Genomic DNA, 14483 nt, shown 5'->3' on the forward strand with positions numbered 1-14483 from the left:
AGTCATCTCCAGCCCCCGTTCTCGCGTCCTCCCGCCATAGATCTCAAATTAAATACGAGGGGGAAGACCCGAGCCCGGAGTAGAGAGCCACACATGCAGATCGCAATCACCACACAATGTTGCTGGTTGAAAGGAATGGATGTCGAGCATTGAATGTTAAAAATTGTGTTGAATTAGATAAGAAAATCCCGTGTAGACTTTGTTAATGATTCATAATCAGCTAATAAGCTCATCTTGAGGAGAATAATGATCCACGGACCTGTTGGCTCGTTTATCACTGTGTTTTACAACATTGGCAAAGAAACTAATTAAATCCCCGCATCATTACAGAGAATCCCTTTTAATAGAGATACAATGATGCACTAGAGGCTACAGATTACACTGCAAATTGTACCAGGAGATTTTGGACAGCGGGTTTTAATTAACATGTGAGCCAGAAGCAGCTCGTTTAAATAATAACTGGGGCTGGAACCATCTGTAAATTCGAGCCAGCCAGTAGGAGGAGGTGGGGAACTGAGGCCTGGGAGGCTAGGGAAGTGTTGGCTGGGAGCTGGGAAGAATTTCAAAGTTAGGGCTCCGGGCGACAGAAGAGAAACCGAGGCAGGGATCAACCTTAGATGGGGAGGTCCAAACTGTAGCCTGTTACATCCGCTTTTGGAATCAGAGTGGCTGAAGGACCACATCTCCAGGTAGGGAATTTCAACCATGGCTCACAATGGGTCTTAGGCCATCGTGACGGAGGTACCCGGTGGTCTCCCGAGAAACCACTCCCTTGCCATGTAGCACAACAGCATGCAGAGAGGTCATGCTATGCATGAGCACCTCCATGGACTACTGTGATGAGTCTGGGGCAGGTTCTCTGTCTGAACAGTGGCTGGTTCAGCAAGTTGCTGAAACTTGCCCTAGGCCAGGCTGGGTAGGTGCCCTGGCAGAGGCCCACCGCTTTAGTTTTTGCTTCAGAGTGGGAGCACATTTAAGAGGCCCAGCCCTGGACTCCAAGGCTCCTCTGAGGGCTGGCTTTCAGAGTGGAACTTTAGACTGTCGGCCAGAAGATACACAGAAAGCCCAGCACATGAAGGAAGATGGGCAAGGGACGGAGCAGGAAGTTGCTGGCCATGAGTGGCATGTGCCTCCTTGGAAATGCGATCTATCTGTGTCTCAAAGGCAAAGACTCATCTCCATGTGGGATGTTCCCATGGACGGAGCTTCCTGAGGACACGGCCTTGTCTGAGGACTGCCTGGCTCACACAGCAGCTGCTTGGTCTTAGTTTGAGCTACCTGTCATTCATTAGTCTTGGCGGTCCCAAAGCCTGGGTGCTTATATGTTCCCTCTCCAGCATTTCTTCCTCGGTGTTGGGGTGGCCAGTGTCGCCTCCAGAATCACAGCCTTCAAAGGGGCCTTTCTGACAGTTGATGGGAAGATCAAGGCAGAAGGTGGGAAGGAGTTCTCCACGAGTTCATGTTCCTCTCTCCGAGAAAAGAAGCCGAAGTCTTCTTCCACTGTGCCTTGTATATTATTTTTTTTAAAAAAAGATCAGCAGCAAAATGATTCATAAAACCTTGGAAACGGGTTTAGCGTAAAGCCTCAAAGAACAATAGCTCATTGTGCTCTGAGACTCCCACCTGATGTTCTGCCAAAGGCGTGACACAGGCTCCTTCTGAGGGAGCTGCACCCAACAGTCACTCCCAGCTTGCACTATTGCTGGGCTCCCATGGCAACACCAGGAGCATCAGCCCAGCGCTTGGCTAGCATCACCAGGTGGTGCATAACCCTGGGTCCAGGCCTCAGGGCCATCCCAGGCCTGGGATGTTGTTTGCAGGTAGGAGGTCTCTCCTACCTAACACCATGCACACAGGCGCACCTACCTCTACATGCTAAGTCTTTGCACCCCCTTGAAGCTGGAGTTCTGCACCATCTGTGCTGCCTACTCTTAGCCCCATCTGGCTTGGCAGTCACCTGCCTGATGTCATTCTTTTCTTCTGTCCTTGCATTCTGTCGTGTGGCAGGAGACATAAACAATCAGATTAGAAGTTAGAGGCCACCGAGTTCAATATCCTTTCTCTTGAGAGGATGAAGAGGTGTGTGTATAGAGGGGGAAGGGGCCCATTACTCTACACAGCAGTGTGGTTTTCTTTCTCCCAGGCATGTATCACTACCCTACATTAAACAAACAAAAAAAAGGTCTCTTGTCACCTGTGCAGTTCCACTTTGAGGCAGCTCAGTTGTTTCCTATGTGGTCACTGCTTCCTATCGAGCCCCCCTTGAGCAGTTCTTCCAAATCCAGCAGCCATGATTCTGGCACCTGCTTTCTGAGCTGTCAGAACCTCTGGCACTGCCTGCGTAGTGAGTCATATTTGAGCGCTTCAGATCTCGGTGGGGGAATTGTTCAAGGTTAGCTGGTCTACCTCTCTCATTCTGATTAGGGAGGAAAGGAAGGCCCTGGGAGGTGGAGAGGAGTGGATGGAGGAATTTAATCAGTGGTCCAGCTCTTGGGAGAACAAAATGTTTGAATTCAGAAATAGCTCTGGTGATGGTATTAAAAAAGTTGGGACAGAGGCAGGACAGGTGGCTTCTGTGTAGATTGAGCCCAAACCTGTGGAGACAGGAGGACAGCCATACTAACTTTCTTTATTTGGATGCTTACAGATCATTAGCACCTCCTATTTCTCCTAATGGTGCCCAGGGATGCTCTGCAGTTCGAATCAGTCACAACTCCATCTTGCAGTACAGACAGGAAGCTGAGGAGACCCTATAGTCTGGATTCAGTGAGATCTGGGTTCAAATCCCAGCTCTACCCCCTGATTCAGCCTCGCAAGTCCACTATGATGGGTGGCATGTTGGCGGTGGCCTGTAAGAACTGCTAATTACATTTTAGGAATTTGGTAAACCAGCCATTAAATATGGCCACTACCGAAGATTAACTTACATAAAATTATAATTATATAAACCTTGCTTCTGATCAACACTGAAGCAGCACATGACTTTTCTAATCATTTTACAGTGGTTCTCAGCTTTCTTGGTTCTGAGACCCTTTAATACAGCTCCTCATGTGGTGGTGACCACCATAAAATTATTTCTGTTGCTATTTCATGACTAATTTTGCTACTGTTATGAACTGTAATATAAATATTTGATGTGCAGGATATCTGATAGGTGACCCCTGTGACAGGACCATTCGACTCCCAAAAGGGGCTGCATCCCACAGGCTGACAACCTGTGATCTAGAGCCAGCTCTCCCCATCCTGTTTCTATCTGTTTTGTTTGAACAGCAAGAATGCTATACAGCAGTGTGCTACCCACACACCCAAGAAGCCGGTGCCACAGAGATGGAGCCTTGTACTTTTGGCTTGACATCAGCCGAGGTGGCCTGTAGGAATCGGTTAAACAGTACAGACCTAAGTGTTATTTTACTGTTCTATTACTTTTAAACTTTTATTCTTATGATGATTGTGTGTGTGTGTGTGTGTGTGTGTGCACAATTCTGAAGACACATGTGTGACAGTGCATATGTGAGAGTCAGAGGATGACCCTGAGGAATCAGTTCTCTCCTTCCCACCTTTGCGTTGGTCTCTGGGATAGAGCGCAGGTAGCCAGGCTCGCCCAGCAAAAGCCGTTGCCCACTGAACCATCTCACTGCCTGAGATTCATCTTTTTTGTGGGAGTTGGCTGTTAAATACTTTGTCACTTGGTCTTAATCATATGGATTTCCACCGGGAGGGAATTCTTGCTTGCAGAGGAGTAAACAGCTTACAACAGGAAGTGGTATCTTTAACTCCCCTCGCTGGCAGGATGGTAAGCCAGAAACACAGAATTTCACCGTGTCTTAGAATTCCAGATTTGGCCCTCTCTTTTTTTCCCCCCCCCAAATTTAATTTTTTTTAATGTCTTTTTTTTTTTTTTTTTTTTTTTTTTTTTTGGAGCTGGGGACCGATTAATTTTTTTTTACCTTTTGCAGTGTGACTTGCCCTGCTATTTCTCCTCAGGCCCTGGCAGACAGGAAGTCTTCAACAGAACAGCGAGGGTTGCAGGGGACTTGGCTTGTCTGTAGCAACGTCCCAGTTTGTTGAAAGATGGCTGTGGAGGCAGAGTCTCCGTGAAACAGGGCATGCTGTGGGAGGGATACCTGCCTGCCAGGGAAGAAAGGCATGATTTAAAGCCTGGCTCTGCTGCTACCTCTGCAGATGCTCGAGCAGCCGCCCACAGCCTTGGGTTTCTCCCTCAGAGGCAGGGATAACACCGCCACTCACCGTCGGTTTGAAATGTAAATGAGCGAGCCTTCCTTCTCAAAGCACCCAGAGTGGAGCTCTGGTACATAGTTAAAAAAAAAAAAAAAAGTCCAGCTCCTTCCTCTTTTCCTCCTTCCTGCCTTCCTTCCTCCCGGTGAAGACTTTTCAGTTGTCAGTCAGTCTGAGCACATCGATGTGTCTGGAAATGTTCCCCTCTAAGGTAGCATCTTTTGTTTCTGGGACAAACCATCCGTCGAGTTTTTTTGCTCCACTGCTTGGAGAGCTTGAACCTCCCCTCAGGTTGGTGGGAGTGAGGGTGTTGCAGGGTGTCCCAAAGGCTTGAGGTACTAAGGTGGACGCTATCCAGAGAGGCCTGAGACTTGAGAAATGATAGCACCAACCGGGCAGTTTTGGTCTCTGGCTAAGATCATGTGAAGAACAGCAGATCGGAAGCTTGGTGAGGTAGCACAATTGAGGGCTGGCCTCTGTCTGCCCCTGAGAAGAGAAAATCTGCTCCCTTAGGTGAAGATGGCCTTTAGGAGTGGGGCAAGGGACAATTCAACTCTGGGGCAGGGCAGTGCTGTTAGCCCTTGAGCTGAGTTCGTCTTGAAACCCCAAGAGCCTTTCTCATATCTTTCCGTTCCATTCCTCCCAAGAGCCTTGCGTTCATCAACAGGGTCTTACCCCCACCTCCCTTGTTTCCCTTTATCCATCTCTAGACTGACAACTTGAAACCGCCATGGTCTTATAACCCCCAAGCAGCTTGCCCTAGACCTGCATCTCCCTGCTCATCTTGGATTCTGGAAACCCACTTGGCTGCTTCTTCATAGGCGGAGCAGACAGCTCTGCCGAGTGTGTTGACTGAGTGGTTACAGTGAGGCCTCCCACCCCCAGGAACATCACAAATCCTTTTGTTCTGAGTGACATCTCTGACAGCCCAAGTGTGACTGCTCTGACCTTCCCCACTCTCCTCCAGGCACCGGAGACAAGTGCTATCTCTTGGTCTTCACGGAGAACAAAATAAGGAGTGGCAGAGCCTTACTGTCCTCCAGTTCTGAGTCACAAACACCAGGCAGAATCTCTCTCCTGTTCTAAGGCCCAACCCTCTTCCTCCATTATTCTCTTCCCACTGCAGCCCCGATCCCGCTGGGACCGTACTCCATCAGTCACCTCCTTTTCTTTCATTTCCCATCTTTCCTTTTTGGCTGACATCCTTCTAGAAACTTTTAGATGTGTTCAGGTCCCCCTGACCCCCTTGAGTGACTGCTCTATCCATCTCCATCACTTGTCACCGCTGCCGTTTCCTCACCGCCCACTCCTTCCTTAATCCTGTACAATCTGGCTCCCGCCCCCACTTCTCTATGGAAACTGCTCTTCTCATTTCTCTAGCAACATCCTCACTGGATTGAATATGTTCACAGCTCACAGGAAGCACCAAGAGAGGGCAGACTTCCCTCCTGGTGCTGGCTGAGGCATGAAGGATAGCAATGAGAAGCTCATAGCAGATTCACTCACAGGGCTTCGACCAGTTGGCCGCTGTGTCTCGTGGCCGGTGATCTTTGTGTGATTCCATTAGGTTGACAGGCAGATGTCCTCTCTCGGTAACAACCGACTCCCCATTGTCATCCTACCAGTTTGCACTTCTTCGGGATTGCCATCCTCATAACCACACCCATGACCACAAGGCTCCGCCTCCTTTTGGCCAGCCCCTCCCAGGGAAGATTGATTGATCTGTGGAGCTGATCCGTGCCCTCCTGGGAAGAATTGATCAATCATAGCTTGACCTACTGAAGAGAGCAAGGTGTCCCTCAGCCTTCTGGCATATAGATTCTGACCAGAACCATCTAACAGGGAAGCAGGGATGAGCCGTGGCATCAAAATAGGGTTTCTTTAGTTGGTTTTTAGGCAGTTGAAAAGCATGTTTTCATTTCTTAAAACAATACAGTATAATTTAGTTTAAATCTATACCTTTAGTTGTCTTTCCCTAGTATCGTGCTTCTAGGAATTCTGTGGGGTTCCTTTGTCTTCAGTAGATCCTTGCTAAATGCTGAATGAGCGGACCGATCCATGAATGACCGAGAAAGCATCGCATAGCTCAGAGCCTTCTTCGTGAGTTCATCATGAGCCGACTCTCTTGCTAATACCAACTTCTGGCTGACGCTGACATTAACGACAGCTCTATTTTTGTACCTAACACATAGGAAGACATGACCCTGGGGATCCAAAAGTTTAACAAAAGCCCAAGGGCCCAAAGGTGATTCATATTCCAATGCCTGGAGTGGTCTCCACGTGTAGTCAGTGTTCAATGTCTGGACAATGACCATCAGCCCTGCTCTACAAAGCCCAGAGGATGAGCTGGCAGGCGGATTGGGAGGTAGATGCCTGGCTTAGACTTTCTACAGCACTTCCTCCCACTCAAGTGCGTTCCGGGGAAGTCGAGATGCCGGCTGGTGGGTCAGGCTGTTGCCCATCTGAGTGTCCGGTCTCCTGTGGAATCCTGCCGCTTCCTCCCACTGATTTGGCCAGGATCTTCATTGTCTGCTCAAATGTAATTAAAGAGTCCTCTGATGGTGCCAATTAAAGACTCGGAGGGACAGGAGCGGGTGTTCACGGCATCACATGGCGCGGTGCAGCGAAGCTGTAAACATCCATTAGCCATTACAGTTCTCATTAGTCCTTGAAAAACAACTCATTAGTGTCCATAGAACTGACAGGTAAATACAGCTAATGGGCTAAATCTATCAATAAATTCATTGTGTGCAAAATCAGGGTTTCTGTCATTGTGCTGCTTGCGGTGACTAATCAGAAGGTTAAATACTCCTCCTGCAAAAATATATATAAGTTGCAAAGCACTTAGCCTGATAGACTGTGGAAAAATGGCACGGGAGAAACTAATGAAGACATCAAAGGCTTTATTTATACGTAGGGTGGGTTCACTGCGAGTTCAGGTTGCTATGAACTGTCACAGCTGTTTAGCTGAGACTAAATTTTAGAAAGCATATTGATTTGTTTTAATTTAAACGGGGCAGTTTACAAAAGCTGCTTGAATCTGAAGTTATTCCAGAAATGATTGCTTAGTGTGTGTGTGTCGGGTGGTGGGGAGGTAAATGTGCTTCTCCAGCGGCCCCATGGGCCATCTCTAGGGAGGCTGCCTCTTCTAGGCTGTGTAGAGGACGGGAGAGGGGCCGTGAACAGGTTTGTTTAGTCCCATGCCTTCACAGTGCAAACGGGGCTACAGGGAGTCAGGGCAGCCTGGCTTCGGGTCCAGGGTTCATTTGGGGATTTGTGGCAGAGTCCAGGTCTCATAGGCCTTAATTCTATTTTTTTCTTTCTCCAGGGAAACTAAGGTGCTCTTGGGGGAATCACCCACAGTTAAGGCTGACTTCTCTGCGTGTTTGTTCCACTTCCCTGCCTGCTGCCTTCTCCACGACAGCTGTAGCCGTAGAATCCAGAGAGGTCACATCTTGCTACCCTCTGCGTTCAGCCAGCCTAGCCTTGGATGTAGCCCTGGAGTTCACCGGCTTCACTGCAGCCGTGAAACTCCCATCTCCAGAGGACAGTTTCCCAACCTCCTGCTCAAAGGCTTCCCCTTTGGCACTGTTAGCGGTAAGGAAGAATTTCCTTATCTCAAAAGGATATGACATGAGAGGCAGGGTTATAAAGTGGTGGTTGGTGAGTTCCCTCTGACTTCTGCCTCAATTTGAATTTGTGATCTGCATAAAAGTAGTAGAGATTTTACATTAAAAAAAGTTCTTTCCAGTTGCTGTTGGGGAACTCTGGCAACAGTGGGCTTCATGGCCAGCCTAGCCCTACTGGGAGTGGCTGGGCAGCTGCTGACCCCGTTGGATGGGACCTGTGCTTTTTCCCACAGTCTTATGTCCTTCTGCTCTTCCTCCATGCCATAGATCAGGGCAGCACCCCTTTGATAGCCACAGGGAATGGCACCATACGCTGTCACCGCCGTTGTCGTGACTTCTGACAGACCTGGGTGTTCTGTGTCATCATCGCTAGACCTCATCTCAGGCAGACAGAGCTAGCCAGCCTCTGACAGGGGAGGTGAAAGAAAGCAAGTCTTTGCTTTTTAGCTTCTTGCACTCAGACCGTGCCTTGGTGCTCCTAGGAACCCCAGGATGGAGGCTCTCTAAACCCTTAAAGGGTTTTCAGAGCTTCAGCATCATAGACACGTCCAGTGCCCCATCTGGCCTCCTTGCCCGTTTCCCCCCAGCAGCTTTTATTCTGGTCTAGGTAACAGCACAGCTTCTCCTAAGGAAGTGGATGTGAGCATTGGCTCTCTCACAGAGGAGATCCTTGCATCCTTCAGGGATGGACACTTTCAGTGCTGCCCAGGCTCTTGACCCAGCCCTCCCTCCCTCCCTCCCTCCCTCCCTCCCTCCCTCCGTGCCTCTCCCCTCCCTACTCATTCTCATTCAGCATCAGTCTTGGTCCTCTTAGCCAGCGTGGTCTTCTCACCTCCCAAGTGCCCACTGTTCCCTCAGGCAGGAATGTTCTTCTCACTTGCACTCTAGCTGGCCTGGCTTTTTCCTTTTCCTCAAAATTGCTAAGCTGGTTTTGGGGCCCCTAATTTCCCGGTGCCTGTGTTTAGAGAGTGTTTCCCTAGATCATCCCACTGCTGGCTCGAGCTCATCACTCAGCTGCCAGCTTAAATTCCACCTTCTCAGAAAGGCTTTTTGCAACCACCCTCCCACCCAGCCTCTCTTCCTCAAGGCACCGAGCGTGGTCTGAATTTATATCATTTCCTTGTTTGTGTTCTTGGTTATTTATTCTTTTTTACTTGCCTTCTAAGCAGGCAAACTCCACAAGAGTCAGTCTTCGTTCCGCCCCATCACCAAGTGCCTAGAATGGAGCCCTGGGACTGCTCAAAAACAAACAAACAAACAAACAAACAAACAAACAGCAAGTATGAACACACCTGTCATGTGACTGGCTTTAACGAGCACTACTTGAGTGGGAGAAGACACTGAGGCCTAGAATATTCCATGCACATGGGAATGGACACAGTAGAAGGAAGGCAACTTGTACGAAACAGCGATGGAATTCTCAGCTCCATCCAGGGCCAGAGATGAATCAGTTAAACAGCAGGCTGACTCCTTCATCTGTCTGTCTGTCTGAACTTGAATGTACTGACAAGGATCTGAGCCAAAGGAGAAGTTCATGTCCCAGTGGCTTTCTATGGCTGAGCGAACTGTGCCTAAGAACTCTCTAAGGTCACAGACTCTGCTGAAGAGCAGTTCCCTTCCTGTGTCTGACCTGGAGAGGTCCGTGGTGCCCAGAGTTGAGCACACAGAGGTGCACGCACTGAGAGATGTTCATCTCGCATTTACTCTGAGTTCTGACAGAGCAATGAGCTCTGTAGCCCTTTGTCCTACCCAAGTACTAACCAGGCGGGACCTTGCTTACTTTGCAAAATCAGACATGATGGCGCCGGTTCTAGGCGATACGGCCATAGATGTGCTTAGCCTTCCTTCCACCGTTTGACTTCTAGTTGGGGAGAGACGGGCACTATTCACTCAACCAGTAAGTGCAGATCATGTCCGATGAGGAAAGATACTGCAGAGGAAAGGAAAGTGGGACCAGTTAAGGAGAGGGTTACAGTGCTCTGTGTGGCAGTGCTGCAGACAGAATCCCCTGATTTATGTTGAAGCCGTACTCCCCCGTGGAATGGTGTTAGAAGTGGGACTTTGGGAGGTAATTAAGTTTGGAGAAGATCGTGTGATTGAGCTCCCGTGATGGGACTGATGCCGAGGGATGAAGAAACCAGTGCTCATTATTGCTTGCCATAGAGAGGAAACCAGACGAGGATCTTCCCAGAGAACTCGACCGTGTTGGCGCCCTGATCTTGGACTTTGAGCTTCCAGAACTGCAAGGAATACATCTTACCGCAGTAGCCTAGGTTGGATAATAATAGCCCTACCAGGGAAGACCTCTTAATAGAGGCATAAAGGGTGAACGTATGAGAGGACGGAGGATGCATTTAGGACACTGTGACTAATCAAAGCAGAGGTCCTGCGATGCTGTGGCGCTGAGAACAACAAGTGCCCAGAGCAGTGTGGGAGATGACATTAGAGGGGAGATGCTAGAGCTCTGAAAATGCACATCCCTGTCAGCTACTGCAGGGCTTTTCCTTTTACCCAGAGGGAGAGGAGGAGCCTTGAAGAGTCCTGACCAGAGCAGCAATGGTCTCCTTGTTTTAGAGAGCCAAGGCCGTGCCTAAAATAGACTGGGGTAGGATACAGTTAGGAGATGAGCGACTGCGGCAGATCCTCAGGTGAGAGATGCTGGCCTGTGGTGGAGGGCGTGGTGGAGGTGTGTTCATGTCGGGAAGACACAGATGCTGCTGCTGCAGAATGGAACAGAGTGGGAAGGGGAAGCCCAGATCGACTCTGGGGCTTTCGGCCTGAGCACCAGTGAGACTGGAATTGCCCTTTCTGAGGAAGAAGGGGAGGCTACACCAACACAGGACTAGGGATGTGTCCCGAATTGCTTTTTGTTGTTTCAGTAAACACCACAGCAAAAGCAGTGTAGAGGGGAAAAGGTTTCTTCCAACTTACATTTTCAGGCCACAGCCCATCACTGATAGAAGCCAGGCAGGAACTGAAGCAGAAACCACGGAGGAATGGAGTTTAATGGTTTGCTCTTTGGTTTATTCTCAGCTAGCTTTCTTATAACCTCAGCTGCCTAGGGATGATACTACCCACGGTGGGCTGGGCACCCCCTCATCAATCAAGACAGTCTGATTTGAGGCTTGTCTGATTGAGGCAATTCTTCAATCGAGGTTCTCTTGTCCTAGGTATCTCCAAGTTTGTGTCAGTTTGACAAGAAAAACTAACCAGGGTGTGTGTGGATGCTAAATGTAATATATCCACTGGGTGTGCGAGTGATGACACTGAGACCGCAGCTGGACCTATGTTGTCGGGGGAGGTGGAGGGAACCTGCAGTCAGCAAGATATGGGCAGTGTGGAACTGTGGGGCCAGAAGTACCAGGCATTGAGCACAGATAATGTCTTGATGGTGTCTCAGAGCTGAGACCGGAGACCTGAAGTAGCTTGGAGCGTAGGGAGGTAAAGAAAAGTAAAGAAGGAGATGGGAAGAAACAGCCTTTCTTAGGACGAAGACTGGGAAAGGGAAGGTAATTAGAGCTTACAAGAAAGGACAATCCCAGAGGAGAGATGGGAATCTGAGGAAGGTGGGTGAGGGCAGTGTGGTTGGGGGTGTATGGATTTGACCAAGGTATGTCATACATTGGTGTGTGTGTGTGTGTGTGAATTTGATCAACATATATTTTCAGGCCACTGATTTGTAAAATTAATACATGGGAAAAAGATTGAATCCATGTACCAAACATTGGGGCACACAAGTGGTGGCAGTGGGGATGATGGGGGAGGTCCGAGAGCTGACTCTCAGATTAGGCCACACAGAAGTCACTGGCCACTTCAGTACCCGTTGTCTTGGCAGGATGCTGGGCAGGGACCTTATGGAAGCAGGTCAGAGAGAATAAGAATGAGTTGCTAATGTGGCGTGACTTGAAGTCACTCCGGGTGGATTCGCTTTCAAGAGGAGCAGAGACTGAGCAAGTAAAAGTGGCTTTCATGACTGAGTTGCACGGGACCCTCACAATGGAGAGTGCAGGCTCCTGCAAGCTGTCTTCCGGCTCCCATGCATGCATATGCAGCGGTACTGGGTGTCCACCCCAAGTCGGTAGACGCGGTGCCAAGAAGACCGAGGTGGTGGACTGGCTGTTGGAACACGGTGTCGAAGGACAAAGAGTCTTTGATTTCCTTTTCTCTTTTTCACTATTTTTCCCCCCTCCGAGATGAGAGAAGTTGCGATGCATTTGTTGGCTGGTGAGAACAATCTGGTAGAGAGGAAAAGATCTGATGATGCAGGGAAATTGAAGGGATAATTACTGAATTATTTGTCACAGCAAAAAAGAGAAACAGCCTAAGGTGTCCATCAAGAGAAGAATAGATGAATAAAATATGTTATGTTCAAAATAATGAGTCCCATGCAGCTGACTCACTGTCTGGAGGGAGGGATTTCAACAGCAGGGAGAGACCAGCGCTGCATTCCTTTCTGATGGCCCTGCCTGTCCCTGTCCCTGTATGGCAAACTGAACCCAGACCACAAAGCCACTCCCCTATACCTTACCATAGCAAATACCTTAGCTTATCAACCTATGCAGAGAAACGGTTCGTTTCAGCTCACAGTTTTGAGGGTTCTGGGCCATGGTAGGTCAGTTCCATTGCTTTAGGCCTATGGCCAAGCAGCTCCTCATGATGGGAGCATGTGGCAGAGCAAAATCGCTTATCACTAAGGACGCCAAAGGACAGGGGATGAAGAAGCCAGGTCCCCCAAAGTCCCTTTGCAGTCTCAGTCCACGATCTCCCAGTTACCACCCTGGTACCCAGAGGACAGAGCCCTTAGTGTGTGGGCCTTTGAGGTGCATTCAAAGTCCTTCTGTAGCACCCCACTGTCCTCAAATACCTTCCCACGTCACAGGAAGAGTGTAGCTATGTCTGAGGCTCTCCTGGAAAGTCCTCCTTATTTGTCTTGGTCAGAAGAGCCTGCATTGTGGTGACGTCACAGTACAACAAGAAAAGTGGCTACTGGTTATGGATCGCACATCAGTGTGCTGCCCTCATAGAGGTTATGTCCTGGGAAGACATTAAACAAACTGTCTGACAGTAGCTTAATTTCAGCGATGCTGGAAAGGAGAGATCAAAGACGAGCCTAGAACAGTCTAGAAAGGTTGAGGGATGTTGTTTATTTCAGAAGCTGTGCAGGAGTTAGCCGGGCAGATGTGGGGAGGGAGGAAGGGAGGAGGAAGTAGAAAAAGAAGATGAAAGCTTCCATTCATCCAAACAATGGCTACTGAGCACCAGCCCTGCCCTAGGTGTGGGGCTGCATCAGCCACAAAGCACAGCCCCTGCCTTCCTGAGGCTGCCGTTGTGACAGAGGGAGATGGACCGAGCATATCAAGGGCACAGGCCTTCAGTTAGCAACGAGGGCCAAGAAGGGGCTGACAGTGGAGAGAGGGGCAGTGAGTACAGTAGGGAGAAAGGCGGCAGGAGAGGCGAGTAGCACGTGAGACCCCCGTGCAAGTGGCTGGGAATCAGCCTATCACGACTAGGAATAGCAAGAAGGGCAGCACGACTCAGGCTTAAGAACATGGAGGCGTGGGTGAGATTAGAGTCAGAAGGAGAGAGACAGGGCTCTGAGCGCGAAGGGCCTCCTAGCACCATTTTAAGCCTCTGTAATTCCAAATCTAAGCTGAGCTGTCTGTTCTAACGGAGGATTTCTTGGAAATAGCTCAGCATCCCCAGGTCCCCGGTGAAGGCATGTGCCTGGTTTGGTTCTCCACTGCAGAGGTGTGGGATACCTCAGCAGCCACCCCTCACTCCCGGCTATATATCTCACCTTATCACTCCAGTCCATTTAGTATGAGCCGTATACTCCCCTCCAGAGGAGAACTCTCACTTAATTAATTTTAGATTTAAAGCAACAAGAAGTCCTTATATTAAAAACGGAGTGGGGGGGAGAACAGCTTGTTAATTAAAATGTCAGTTAGGGTGTTCCTGGCGAAAACTAAGATTAGTGGGTGTTTCCTTTGGTTACAAGCCCTTGTGCTTTGATATTTCATGTGTGAATTTAAGGATGTGCCTGGTACTCAGAGACAGGCAGCATTTCACTATGGGTCCAATGGGCGGCCCAGTCTCCAAATTCCATGGTCCCCTACATCCTATGAGATCGTACCTACCACCCATCTGTGTGCGTGCATGTGTGTGTATGTATGTGTGTGTATGTGTGTATGTATGTGTGTGAGTGTATGTATATGTATTCATGTGTGTGTATGTGTATGTGTGTGCGCATGCATGCGTGAGTGTGTGTGTATGTGTGTGTGCATGTATGTGTATGCATGTGTGTGTATGTGTATGTGTGCATGTGTATGTGTATGTGTATGTATGTATATGTATGTGTGTGCGTTGTGTGCACGTGTGTTAGTGTGTGTGTGCATGTATGTGTGTGTGCATGAGTGTGTGTGTATGTACATGTATGTGTGTGTATGTGTGTGTGCACATGTGTTAGTGTGTGTGTATGTGTGTGTGTGTGTGTATTTATAGGTTTATTCAGATGCTCATGTTTGTGTGTAAGCACAGGGTGGAGGTCAGAAGTTTATCTTGAATGTCTTCTTCAATCATTCTCCACATTAGATTTTGAAACGAGGTCTCTCACTGAAC

This window comes from Rattus rattus, chromosome 1, assembly GCF_011064425.1.
Source record: "Rattus rattus isolate New Zealand chromosome 1, Rrattus_CSIRO_v1, whole genome shotgun sequence".
NCBI classification, from domain to species: Eukaryota; Metazoa; Chordata; class Mammalia; order Rodentia; family Muridae; genus Rattus; species Rattus rattus.